The sequence below is a fragment of the Haemaphysalis longicornis genome, unplaced genomic scaffold (assembly GCF_048455015.1).
Source record: "Haemaphysalis longicornis isolate Haplotype H1 unplaced genomic scaffold, Haemaphysalis longicornis Haplotype H1 scaffold_1, whole genome shotgun sequence".
NCBI classification, from domain to species: domain Eukaryota; kingdom Metazoa; phylum Arthropoda; class Arachnida; order Ixodida; family Ixodidae; genus Haemaphysalis; species Haemaphysalis longicornis.
In genome coordinates this window covers 344,291,335-344,306,265 of record NW_027526203.1, presented here as the reverse complement: position 1 = coordinate 344,306,265, position 14,931 = coordinate 344,291,335, and positions in this window count along the sequence as shown.

Below are 14,931 nucleotides of genomic sequence, written 5' to 3'. Positions count from 1 at the left end.
AAATGCAGAGCATTGGGGCCTCAGTACTGATTGAAGGCAGTGTTGCTTCCATCGCTTCTTCCGTCATGCTGGAGTAGCAGACACGAGTAAACGTGGGCACGAGCGTCAACCAAGGAAGGAAAGAGCAACGCAGTGACCGAAACACGAGCGACCGCTAGCCGCTATATTTGTAGCGCGCGCAGTAGAGGGAGAGCAGTACGGGGGGGAGAGCGCGCATGCGCAAGCAGCGCGCGCCCTTCCACGCCCCACCGCGCTGCTATCACACACCTGTTACGCCGAGACCGCGACGGAGAGCGGGCTCACTACGACGCGTGCGCGCGCCAGCTGCTGTTGAGAGAGAGGAGGGAAGGAGAGGCGCACCTGCTGCGGACGCGGAACTGTTGACACCGTCCGACGCAGGAACAGACGAGGCTAAGAAATGCTCTGCATTTAAAAAGGACGGATGGTTGTGGGATCAGACATGGCATTAAATTTGTTGAGTGCGGTAAGGACGTTGTGTATAGTATCCCTTTCAAGTGTGGAAAGAAGTACATCGGTCAGACTGGGCGCTGCCTGCACGTTCGCCTTCGTGAGCATAACAGCTCATTGAAAGGGGCACCGTATTCCCATTTGGCCATGCATTGCAAGAAGTGCACGGGCCGTCCGGAGTTGCCACTCACGCTCACTGATGAAACCAAAACCACGAGGAATGCGCGTGCCATCCGGAGCTACCGCACACCATCGTTCTTGACAAACACCGTAAGCGGGCAACAACAGAGATAATGGAAGCATTTTACATTAAAAAAAAACAGGAAAAAAATCGCGCCAATCCACCCCGTGAATGTGGTTGGAAAGCAAAGCTGTAAACGGCACCCATAACGATTACCCATGCGACGTCACTTAAATTCACTCACATCGCTCTACAAATAGCAAAACCAGAGAGAAGTGAAATGCACTTAACCACACCATTTATTACTTCAAAGAGATATTCTTCTTAAGGTTAAATCAATGCATGAAGCATGGACGGTGGACAGCAGCATCTCCCATTGCTGTTGTTGGGTAGTTGACGGAAAGAGAGGAGGGTGCTCAGGGCTAAAGTCGAACACCCTGATTACGGGGCGGAGTGTTCCTACTTCTGAGCAAAATTTACATTCAGCGTCGTAGCGATTCGGATACATTAAGTGAAGACGCGTAGGCTGTGGGAAGGAGCCCGGACTGTATGAGCCTTAGGGTAGTTTGCTGTTCTATGGAAAGGTCAGGATAAGGCGAAGGTACAGTCTGTCTCAGAAGGCGATAATGCTGGGTTATCTCCCTGAACGTGAAAGGCGGGTGACTGTCCTCGTGCAGCTCCATAGCACGGGAAGTAAAAGCGCAGGCTTGTTGGGTGGGCGTATTTGTTGCCCTTCATTGAAGCGTGAAGGGGTGTCTAGATGAGCTGAAGGAACCGTTTAGGGAGCGGTTTTTAGCACGCGCAGTGCAGGTCAGGACACCCAACCCTACTGGTAATTCCAGTAGGCTTGCTGGGAATCGATGACTACCCTCCGAACTCCTGGTTGAGCGCGAGCCAAGGTGATGGCTGCCTCTTCTGCTGCCGTCATTTCTTGGGTCCTAAGCGAGGTACACGCAAGGAGGTTGGTTCTGGAGGGAGCCACGATGATGGCGTATTGCTGCCCTCGATGTTCGGAGGGTCTGCATGATCCTCACCGAGGGTGGTGGTTAGCGCTTGAGCCCGTGCTTTTCGGTGACCCTCGTCATGTGAGGGGTTCATATTTCTAAGCAAAGGGAGCATCTTTGGTTTTAGTCGCCAAGAGTCTGGGTGTACGCCAAGCGGAGTGACATTCTGGGCTGCCCAGCAAATCTGGTGAAGCATGCGGTTACCCATCGCAGTTCTGAGTCGGACCTTCTGGTTAGAAAGATGGCCTTCCATCAGCTCTTCCACCGTGTTGTGGAGCCCCGTGCTAAGCAGCTTCTATGTGGACGCACTCATTAGAAGACCAATGGCCTGCTCGACCGCCTTTCTAATCATTATATAAAGCATCTCTATGTCTTCGTGGTCGAGAAGAAGACAGGGGGTTGACGTAAGTAACTCTCGAGAGGACAAAAGCTTCAATTAATCGAAAGGTACCGGATTCCTTTAGGCCTCGCTTCTTGGTGGCAACTCGCCTGATCATGTGTCTGATTTGGTTAATGCTGTTTTTGAGGCGCTGCAAGGAGACGTCACTCTTGGTGTTAGCCTCGAGATGTAGACCCAGGATCTTGATGCTGGGGTTTGGAGTGATTGCCTGGCCATCAAAGAGTATTTAATTGTATTCCTTGGTTTGGCGTGAGGGCGGACGACAAGGAGCTGTGATTGTTTACGTGAACACTGGAGGCCACAGGCTTTAGCACAATGGCGTACTAGAAGTGAGATGCCAGGCATTGGTGTGAGCTTCCTTTAATTTTTGGAACTCTTAGCACATGAGCAAGGTGCGCACAGGGCCGCTAGACGGGCGTGAGTGGTCGCGTGACGCTTTCACGTCACATTCAGCGAGAACGCACGGGGTAAACCCGTCGATGTGCTTGGTGAGTACACCACCTGTCTTCCCAGTCTTCGCGTGGGCTCGTAGCTAAATCGGTAAGACAACGGGCTCTCGCTCTGTTGGTCTATTAGTTCCAGGTTCGATTCCCAGCGGTGCCAGTAAATTCTTTTATTTGTTCGCTGGAGTTTTCTGGTGACACCAACGGTCGCGAAAGAACCCTTGGGGGGTAGAGGTAGAAAGCTTTGCTTTAAAAAACATGCGTCAGTCAACCTTCTGTTTTGCTATCAGCTGCCGAGTTTGCTTTCTTGGATAAGGGCTGATAAAATGTACCGTGCATCTTTCGGAGTATGAACACGCGTGCGGTTTGGGTGTATGCAGTGTTTTTGGTGGTTGTTCCCCGTGACTGTACAAGATTGTAGATTGTACTGTACCTTTGTGTTGGCGGTGGCTTAGATTGCGTGTATATATTTGTGTGTTTTGACGATTAAACGTTTCAGTGGCTAGTAGCGCTTCGTCCCGTTGTTTTTCTTGTCCAAGTTTTGTTTTTGCGCTGTATCCCATTATGAACCTATACCAACAAGCCCAACTCGCAGTTCTTCTAAGTGTTAGCTGCTACGACTGGTACAGCTTCAGCCTGTACTGTGAATTCAGGACACAGCGCCAATCATTCAATTGATTGATTGATTGATTGATTGATTGATTGATTGATTGATTGATTGATTGATTGATTGATTGATTGATTGATTGATTGATTGATTGATTGATTGATTGATTGATTGATTGATTGATTGATTGATTGATTGTAGGGTTTAACTCGCCGACGCAACGCAGGCGATGAGGCGCGCCGTAGTGGAGGGCTCCGGGTTAATTTTGACCCCCGGGGATATTTAACGTGCGCCGAAATCTCGTACACACGGGCGTTTTTGCTTTTCGCCTCCATCAGAAAAGCGGCTGCCGCGGCCGGGAATCGAAACCGCGGCGACCTCGTGCTCAGCAGCGCAACTCCTTAGCCACTGAGCCACCGCGGCGGGTGCCAATCATTCAATGGAATGCCTGCAGATTTAAAGTGGCCATGCAGACAAAACACAAGTTTGGTTCATTCGAAAGATTGCCCCGTTAGAATCATACTGATACCATCCTTAACATAAACTTCACTCAAATAACCTGTATAATTAGGAATAAAGGCAATGACCATGCGAACCACTAGCTCATTTCCCGTCAAGGAAACCATGATGTCATACGCACCAGCTCTGCGATTGGCTGAGGCCGGCAAATGCAAACACAAATTAGGCAAATTAGGCACAGCTTATAAGCTTGCCGAACGAGCTATTTGCGCTTAAATTTAGGGCACACTCTTTTTATAGCAGTAAGAATGGTGGGATAAACAGTGGAAGTTACGAAAGCACACGTAAACATAGAAGTACCGATGTGTACTGCTGTTGGTACTGCGCGCACTGCTTGTTTTAGCTGCAGAGCACTGCGGCTCTTTGCGGTTGTCTCAGACGACACTGCCCGATTGGCGTAAGCAACAGTGTCCTACGCGGCCATATTTGTCGAGCGAGCACCTTGTTTCACGAAACAATTATTTTCTCCAGAACAAAAACTAGCCAGGTAGAAATACCGTCAAAAACAAATAAAAAACAGAAAACGGTCCGCTGCGGTAGGATGGCGCCATCTAGGTTGGATTTTTATTTCTGAATCACGGTTTGACGAGAGGCATACACATCTCTCGCTAAACAATTTTGCGATCCGTAAACGGCGCGGAAATATCGAGGGTCGTGGCGCACTGAGAAATGACCCCACCGTAATCGAGCATCAAGGACGAAACACATGTGCGAGAACGACGCGTTTAAGCGCGCGTCTTTCCTCTCGGAAATGCCACCGGCAGTGGTTAGGAGCTAGTGGGGCAATACCAAATCGGTTTGGTGGTGAAACAGGTTCCCCGTCATTCGATGCACCATGGATTATTCGAATTTGAAAGCCGGGCTAGCGGATAACCGGAGTGATCAGTGTTGCGAACCTTGTATGTATGTATATATATATATATATATATATATATATATATATATGATATCTTCGCGAACCCGAGCAGTTTTACGGCGTCGATTTTATATTGTCACCGTTTCGTCGTCGCATTTTTGAAGCCCGTTTCTTTTCTGTGGCTGCTCCATCGCAGGATATATTTCACACCCAACAAAGAACATAGACACGAATTACATGAAGGGGGGGTGGATCTTTTTTAACTACCGGAACTCGTGGCGTGGTTGTACAGGTAAACAGTTCGTACAATTAATACTCGCTTCCCATTATTTCGCCATTTTTTGCATTATGACGGAGCTTTCGCCGTGTTGCGGCGTCACGGGTATCAAATAAAAGCATTTTAACAGCTTTACCTAAACATAGGGCTGTCACGTCCCTATTCCACAGCCAGGGAAAAAAGCCATTTCTGTGCATTCCTGGTTCGATCCCGGGTTTCAATCACGAGATGTGTCGAACGAATGCATGGCAGCAACTGCTCGAGAACCTGGCTTGTCTTATACAATCAGTGCCGCTTATATTCCCCCTCACATGGCATTAGTTACAAATCGTCTCCGAGAAGATGCTTGATTGTGGGGTCGAACACGTTACACCTGGGCTGTGTGTGAGGTGGGCTGTAGTGGAGGTTTCCGGATTAATTTTGACAACCTGAGGAGTGTTAACGTGCGCCTAAATCTGGACGCTCGGGCGTTTTCGCTTTTAGTATCAAGCAGAAAAGAAATTGTCTAGAAGGCATCGTCAGTGTCACACCAGCCCTTCACATCCTGACCGGGCATTGCAGCGCTCAGCAACCCTCCTGTGGCAGCAGGAAAACGACGCATGAAAGGCGGCTGTTCTTGGACATCGCTCATCGGCACGGTATGTGCATCGTCAGCTCCGAAGCAGCAGCCTCTTTCTGGGACAGGGTGTCAAGCGCCCTCAAGTCCCTATGGTTTCGTCACAACTTCTCCATAGAACGAACTGGGTTGCGAACATGGAACTGCACGGCAACGACCACGTACAGACTTGCATTGGAAGTCCTGCGTTTCCGCTGGATAACACGCGCAGAGAAAGAAGTCAAACCTGTGAGCATTACTTTTCTAACAAAATGGGCACGGGAGCAGCCTGCAACCGTGAGAGTATAATGCGGTCCCGTTCAAGTCCGTCGTTTTCAGAACCCCACAAGGAGTAACGGTGTGTGTGGCTAGCCTAGTAATAAAAATATTTTTTCTACAGTCACGCAATACACAGCAATCATCGTGACCACCACCGTCTTCACCGCAAACAAAACGCCACCATTATTAATTTCCTTCTTGTAGAGACTACGCATACCGTAATTTCGCACGTGTACAGGCATAGCAAGACAATAAAATTATATGCGTAGAAACTTTCAAAAAAAGGGCCCTGTTCAGAAGGAAACGCGCAATCTCGTCGTTCAAATGTTTCGTTTCTGGCGCAGTTTATATCGCAAAGAACGCAGTGCAACTTTAAATCAACACACAACATAGCCTTCTTGATTTATAAAAAAAAACATATCACATATTATCACGTTAAATAATTCATGCATTCGTTTGCACCTGCCGGACATGCAAATGCGGAGCCGATTCCCGTCCTTGATGTGGAGGTATTGTGGTAAAGTATTTTGGCTTTCTGAAAATTTTCAGATTGGCTCGGCGCATGCCCATGCTGAGCATCACTTCGCAAATGAAATATGAGCACACTACTTGTTGCCCCGCCCCCGTGAACTGCGTTTGCAGTATAGTTACTTTGTGGCCGCTTTTTTTAACGAGCTGTATGTAAAGCTCCCACGAATGTGACACGAGCTGGGGAAAGATGATAGACGCACGTGAATTGTTACGCAGCCATGCTTGCATTCTGTATCCCATGGGATGTGCATCTGACCATCCCCAATAAAGGCGTCCTTTGTCGGGAAGCATACGGTCGGTTGTTTGACCGAGCTGTTTGCCCCCGAGGCAGGCTTAGGTTTCGCGCGCCATATATTACACCGGGCGGAAACGGGTCCCTCGAAAGAGTACACTCGAAGTGTTACAAGGCGGCGACAAGTGGGTCGTGAACTTTTATCGCGGAAGTGTTGTTTCCGGGCGCGCCTAAGCCTTTTCTTTTACGGCCCGCCGTGGCATCCGAGAAAAAGCAAACAGCTTGCTCGGAGCTTATAGCTAGTGAAACACACGATTTACTCGACTCATTTCGTTCCTTCCCCGCTTCAATTTACTCCATTCGGTTACACTTTCCGTGGCGCCTCTACATTTTTAGAAGTGGTGTACTGTTTGTTTCTTTATAGTTGCCTTTGCGAGAGAAATGCGGCGAGGCTGTTCTTGATATATTTTCCAATTAAGCACGTAATAAACGACGAAAGCTGTCCACGTTTATTTTCACAAGCACAGCAAGAGCCTAATACCATATGGGTACAATAGACGGGCATTATGAACTTTACAGAAGCAATGACGTTGCTGGTTGAAGTATTTGTTGGCGCCTGGTTTCACGGCTCGCGCAGTTACCTTGGTATGCACGGGAAACGTGCGTTCCCGATTAAAACCTTGTTAATTATGTTTTATAGGCAACAGTCTTTCTTGTGCTACTCTAACGCGAAAGGTTTGGTCTGTTGGTCTGTCTGTCTGACCCTCCAATCAGCCTTCAGGCCAAAAGTTAAAACAATTCATCAACAATGTATATATATATATATATATATATATATATATATATATATATATATATATATATATATATATATATATATATATATATATATATATATATATATATATATATATATATATAACACAGAAATAATGGTTGAGAGTCAAGAAAACCTCGGAAAGCGAAGGGGAGAATGTGGCAGGTCATTGAAACAGATAAAGAATTTGGAAAGACAGAAAGAAAGTGGAGGAAAAAATGCCCGCCGGGTGGGATCCGAACCCACGACCTCCAGAATACCGGTGTGGTGCGATGACCACTACGCTACCGGCTCGGCTGTTTTCCCCGCCATTTTCTGGTGTATTTATGTTAAGGTATTTTTGTTTCCTGTCCTTGGGGGTGGTAGCCAGCGCCACCCGGACTACTCGGGGGGAAGGGGACCTTCTTTTTAACCTCCGGGCCGTGACTCAAGTGTCTACGGCATGTCGAGAGTGGTCGACCATCGTTGAACCCTCGTAAGCTCCCTGTGGCACCAAGACTGCCAGTACAGAGGCCCTCGCTATGCATGTAGCGAATCAGAATAGGAAATGAGGGGCTCGTGGAAAATAAGACAGAAATAATGGTTGACAGTCAAGAAAACGTCGGAAAGCAAAGAGGAGAACCTGGGAGGTCATTGAAACAGATTGCTTTTTTTACGATAACAAGTGAAACAAACGGCACTGGTTAAATGGCACCCATAGGCTTCAGCTCGTGCCAGGCAAACGCAAGCACAAAAAGAACAGGGTTCGCGGTCGCCCTCGCGCTCGGGCTCTTTCTAGCAAGAGCAAGCAACAAAAGATAGGAAATATTATAAAAATATAAAGCAAGCCATAAACAATTGTTTTACATTTGAAAGTTTTTGCCACAGGGCAAACTTTAGAGTACAAAAAGAGAAAAATTTGCATGCTCTGCTAACAGATGGCGGGCGAGCAGTGCGAAGGCAGGAAAATTGAACTGCCCTGGCCATACCTTGTTCAGCCCATCCCAAGAGGAGCGAGAGGGCAGTGGAAGAGCGTGAGGGGTGGGAGGGGCGGCAGATGACTATCTTGTTTATATGACATTTGAAGTGAGACAATCAGATACACGGCCATTTTTTATCTTGAAATTGCTCTTTACAAGCTGAACTCTTTCGTTGGCGACTTACTGCTTAGAATGTTGCATTTCTTTTATAGAGAACGTATGGTAGTATTGATATTAAAGTCACCCCGAAAAAGGCTCCGGAACTGAAGGGTTCGGCCACGCTATGTCTGGATTATGTGCCACAAACATCCCAGGTAAATGAGCACGAAACAGCGCGAAAACACGACACGACCGATGAGCACACGTGCTCAGCGCTTTCGCAAAGGAAGAGAAACACGAGAAAAGCCCGATGTAGAAGCTAGCGGCAATATGGATTGTGGGTGGCCCAGTTCTGGTACATAACTGAGCGCGAAAGAGCGCGAAAAACACGACAGAAGAGTGCAGGGTACATGATTGAGCACTGTTTCGTTGGACCGAATAGTATCCCTTGCATGTGCCCAATGCACGTTCTGGCAACTGCATCTCGATGCCTTGCTGTAGACGCTGCTGCAATAAGTATACGTTGTTTCGCGCTGGTTGCTAGCTGCCGTAGTAGCGGTGGATGATGCTGTGGCTCTTGGGTCAGGCGAGAAAGAACCCAGTATATAGGAACGAGACGGACTTCTTTACATTATGAATCAATGGAGACAAAACTACCGCGAAAAAAAAGCAGTTACTTGTGCCTTGTTGTTTCACCTAAGGGGCGCAAAATTCACTTTGTGCCCCTCAGACAATTTTGCAAGTCCCAGGGAAGCAGAGCTTGCAGCATTCAAATCGCGCACTACACACCTACACTTCGTAGAAGCAACGTCAAAATTCGCTATCGCCGACCTGCCCTGGTGGTTAGGCCTACTGATGATCGGCATTCCCTCATCCGTGATGGCACACGTGTGAGTGCAGCAATGGACGCATCGCATGTACCTGCATCCGCGCCCTGAGCACGCAAGCTTCAGCGTCGCTGTTCTGGCACCCAATTGACCCAGCAACAGCAACCACCGATCGTAGACGCTGTGGATAAACAGCCTGCCCCATCATAAGAACATGCCCAGGATATAGACTATGATTCTTTTGTGCCTGGAAGTGAAGTTATGCCAGCGCCCTGCGTAAAGGAGGCGACGGGCACCGCACAGGATACACGCCGAATAAGAATGTGAGGGCCACCATAGATGCTTTCACAGCACCCGCTCCTGCTTGCGTTAATTTTCCAACCACTGTTTACCCGACCCCACCTCCCGACCGAACATTCCGGGTTCATATTAAACCAACCACCACGTTTTATGTCACCACTATCGCCATTAAATCAGTTCAACAAGTTATAGACCGGTGCCCAGGCACCCAGGGATAAAGGGGCTTGTGATTCATAAAAATGTGTCACCCAATGCGTGGCTCAGTGGCTAAGGCTTTGTGTTGCTGAGCATGAGGCCGCGGGCTCGATTCCCGGCCGCGGCGGCCGCTTTTCTGATGAAGGCGAAAAGCAAAAACGCTCGTGTGTACGAGATTTCGGCGCACGTTAAAGATCCCCAGGGGGTCCAAATTAATCCGGAGCACTCCACTACGGCGCACCTCATCGCCTGCGTGTCGTCGGTGCGTTAAACTCTACAATCAATCAATCAATCAATCAATCAATCAATCAATCAATCAATCAATCAATCAATCAATCAATCAATCAATCAATCAATCAATCAATCAATCAATCAATCAATCAATCATAAAAATGTGTCCAACACAATATGCGCCCACCTCGCCACCATGGATGACGCTACAACATCTGTTGGATTACCAGCATCCCGACCTCCCCCGATGGTACAGTGGCTATGCACTCTTACTTTTCCTCTGGGCCTAATGTACAGCGCTGCGTCCTATGCGACGTTGACCAAAATGACTCCCCTGCGATCATTCTACGTGAGTTGAGGTCCCCACACACGAGGTTCTGGCTGTTCGGCATATGGCTAGTAGCACGACCTACCACTCACCATATGAGGGTCTTCTATCTTACCGGAAAGGTTACAACAATGGCCGAGTACTGCACCCAAAGCGTCTCCGGCCACGAGTAGTGTATTGCTAGCGGCTTAAACTAGGTTACCAGGAAGACTAGTGACCGAAGGCAACTAAGGACCGAGAGAGAATAAACTCCGACGGCAAGCCACGCTATCGCCGCGGACCTTGCAAGGCCGATGACCACGAAATAACATCGGCAAAGTGCCCGACTAAACATCTGGTCACAGCCCGCGCTCGTCGTTGGGAAAACAGTTCAGCGAGGGTTACGCTATACAATAGATTCCAGGTCCTCGAACCCATTGAGGGCTCTGCTGTAGAAAATCCAGAGGAACGAACCCGATCCAACAGGTTCTTTGTATTCGAAGGTTCCGAAAAACACAGGCCTCCTAAACAAACGCCAAATAATTCCTGGGGGTCAACTGAATCTGTTTTGGTAAACGAAGACCTGGATACTCAAATAGGTCAACTACCGAAACAGCTTGAGACAGTCTGCCAAAGGAAAGCATGCGTAGCAGGTCTCCGTAAAGAACAGGCTACTGCGCATTCACAGCAAGGTACGCAGAACTTGACTTTACGGATGCGAATCAAGGCTCGAAAGACAACCCAGAGCGATCGATCCATCTGGAAAGTTATACTTGAAACCCTCTCCGAGCTGACCCAACTCATACAAGCTAGCCTATGCACTGAATAAGTGTCCTTCAAGCCATCAACCTGTAATCCTACAATGTAACTGCAGAGGACTCGAACATATTATGAGAGCTAAAACCAAAATTTGCTACGATAAACTTTTTGTGTGAGCGCTCTTTTTACAGGAGTAAAACAAACTATGCTCCCTCCCTGACTTCATTGGTTACCATAATCCTTCCATCCTTGATAATCGCAGTGGTGATGCACCTCGAAAAGCAACAACATGCATCCCTTCAAGCGTTCCTTAAGCACCAATCGATCTTCAGAAATGGTCTAACCAACAGCAAGAGGTGGTCGCAGTTTTGACACGCCCATCCAAAACACACCTCCTTGTGTCCTTTCATGGCAGGACAGGCCGAGCACGTCTTAACCTGGATTGGCTCCGCCGCCTTAAGCAACGTACTCAGGCACTCCCATACTCTTAGGAGGAGTCTTCAACATCCCACACTCTATATCGGGCTACGAGCGAGAGTCCAAGAGAGGCGTGCAGGTTCATGATGCTTTCACGAACATGAACTTTTCCTCACTGAACAACTCCACTATCCCTACCATCCCTTGAACTCGGTCTCATGCACCAGAACTTGCATGGTGGCTTGGCCCCCGGAAACCCCTGCAAGAATCCGGAGTCAGACGGTTGGGCAAGCGAGCCATCCCCAATTTTGACTGGCCTGCAAAGTCCGCTCTGACGAACGACCTCTTTCACTAACTACCGGGAACCTGATTTCTGGCTGCACTAAACACTCACAGACGGCCCTCTGTATGCCTTAGTTAACGAGAAATATTCGATGGCCTGATATGTACCTTCTTAAACTCTGGGCAGAACGCCTCCAAGAAGAGATCCATGCTGATCGCCAGCCGACGCAACTCTACGCTTGTGCCGCGGCAAACCATACGGCGACACAAGGTCGACGCTACGCGAAACAGTTGTGCCGTCACCGGTGGCACAACTGGTGAGCTGGCCTTGTCTCTGACACTAGGAACAACCCCTTATGGCGGTCTTTCCAAGCCATATAGCGGAGTGGCAGCCTGGCTGACTCATCATCTAGCATTCGCCTGGCTCTCAACATCAAACCAGAGGACCTTGCGGGCAGAGCTGCCGTGATATTATTTACTAACCACCAATAACCTCCGGCCACCCCTCCCTATTGTGACGTACGAAACTTCTCTGCTAGAACCGAACCGTTTACAGTAGCTGAGCTAATCGTGGCCATTGAAGAATCAAGAGTGCACTCTTCACCAGAGTATGATGAAATCCCGTATTAGCTGTCCACAAACTTAGAGGGGGAGGCATTGGATGCACTATTTTATTCAATGAATGATGTTGGCGGAAGGTGTCATTCCACCCGAATGGGAACGCGCCGTGGTAGTGCCTATTCCCTAACTAGAAAAACCGCCCACGGGTATTAGTGCAAGTAAACCAATTTCTTTGACACCTACATTATGCAAGATATTTAAGCGAGTAGTGGCCGCTCAATTATCCTGGTAGATTGAGCACAATAGAAAATATCATCCCGATCAGGTTGCACTGAGACCACACCTGTGTACAGAGGATGGCCTGTTTATTCTGCTTGACGATATCTTGCATCCACCCACATGTCACCCCGTGCGGACTGTAGAGGCTGCCGACATTTCGAAGGCATATGACAACGTGGACGACCGGACAATACTCAAAAACATCGAGCTTTGTGGGGTTCCACTTCATTTAACCAATGTGGTACACTCCTTCCTGTGCTCAAGGACGTTTTCAGTACGAGTGGACGGGAACCCTGTTGCATGTTTACATCTAAACGCAAGGTTCCATGCTAACGCCTGTAAGGTTCAACATCGCATTTGCAGCCTTGGCATGGACGCTACAAGAAATCCCTTTTGCAAGATTTCTCATCTACGTGAACAATGTCATGCTGTGATCTACAAACCGAGACCTCCGGTTGCAGTGTCGTCATTTCCAGCGTGCCCAAGATGTGTTTAATGGCTTTGCGCAAACAGCCGGTCTTGAAATTTCCCCCGATAAGTCTTGCTATGTACAAATGGCTAACAAGGCAGGAGAGAAGTTAGCCTCCAGGGCTAACTTTCAACTTAAAATTGCTTCAGCCGCCATACCGGCCAAGCAAGAGCTGCGCGGGCTCGGACTTCACATCCACCAGTCGGGTTCGGGTATTCATTGGCTCCGAAAGTCACGGAAAGACTTCTCGACAACCTTACACTTCATGCGTCGGATTGTATCGGGCATTGGGGTACCCGCATGGTGGTGGTTCGACAAATCGTACGCGTTGTTATCCATCCGTGCTTACTCTACCAGGCACAGTTTCATAGACTCACCGTGCAAAAAGCTCAAGCGTTTTTATATACCAGAGGCTGCAGCGCTTCATTCACATTTTTGTAATGAGCCTCCCCTGACCTCAACGTTACATGACCTTCCACCATGGCGCTATACAACAATGACCCCCAATAAGACAGCAAAGCTTCGTTTCTGTGACCAGCCAGCGCCCACTTCCGATAGCAGAGTTCCTGAAGGTCAGTGCGTATTGTACACAGAGACAAGTGTGGAAGACACCTCTGATCTGCCAGCAGATCCAGAGCCAGCAAAAGACATCACAACTAATGATACGTGCACATTCGGAACTATAGGAGCATGGTCAGAATATCCTGAACCACCTGAAAGCGGACCATCTTTCCCACTCCTCTTCCCCACCTGAAACCTCCACTAGCCCGTTTTCTTGTGATCCCAGCTCCCGTCTTTTAGCCCGGAAATTTCTTCTGAGAAGGGTCACACGTGCCTTAATTCCCTCGTGTGTCTGCTCCCTCCCCCTAATCTTTCCCATGAGGAGGAAGTTTCTCTCAGGACGCTTCGGGCTGGGATGGCCGTCGCACCTTCAGTCACCTGGACTTAGGGACCCTGACCAGAAGACCCAGTAGCCTGTCCCAAGGGGCCGGCTCCAGAGACTGAAGCTGATGCGAAGCATCTTCTGTAGAGGTGAAGGACAACTCGACTGAAGGACAGGTGTTAATCGACCAGATTTATGGTCGATTAACACCTGTCCTTCACTTCGAAAGTCGATTAACACCTGTCCTTCACTTCGAGTGGTTGATCAATTCGCTCTCGCGCTACTAAATGCTAGCCTCCTGGTTAGCTCAGTCGGTAGAGCGACCGCTCCGGTTAAGCGGTGCTCCCGGGTTCTAATCCTGGAGCCGGACGAATTTTTTTTCAACTGCGAAGTTTCTGAGAAAGCTGTATAGCTTTCCTTTGTAGCCGTATGGATGCATTCAGGTGGATGTGAAACTTTCCTTCATAGAAACTTACTCCACCTTGGGGATTTCCCCTAAATCTGGTCGATTAAGACAGATACTGCAGGTACCTAATGAACTTTTTTGCGCGTAACTGGAGTGCATGCCTACCTGTAGGTTTGGCCTCTGTTACCAGTTTTGTGACTATCTGTGCTTTTTGCACCCTGTCTCTCTCTGTTGCTTTCCTCCTTTCTTCTCTTTGTCTTGGTTTTCTGCTTTATTCTCCCTTGCCACCTTTAAACCTCCTCTCATATGCCGCGTGGCAAAAACACGGAGCGAAAAAAAAAAAGCCAAAGGCGAGAGTCTGGTGGGGACGCGGGCGCCCTGTATGTAGCTAGGGAGGTCGCAGGAAAGCCACGCTATTCCAGCACACGTGTCGGCACTTTCCGCCGATACTCGGAGCCGCAGGCATCGGCGATCTGCAAGCACGGCGTCTTGCGAACAGGCGGTTGGCCGACCACGGCTTCAATAAATAACCACCCCTCTTTTTCTTCGAGCGGCCGCGGCAGAAGTGAGAAATGCGCAGTGAACAGGGCACGTCTGCGGCGCAGTTGCACACAAATCACTTAAAGACTCTGTGGTCTCGCTCGGTTTGGTATCTCCAGCCGCTATAATAAAGACGAGCGTCATACAGCGCAATAACCACCGTGTCCCGCAAGGTTGTTCTTGCTATTAAGGTGAATTGGACGCGCCT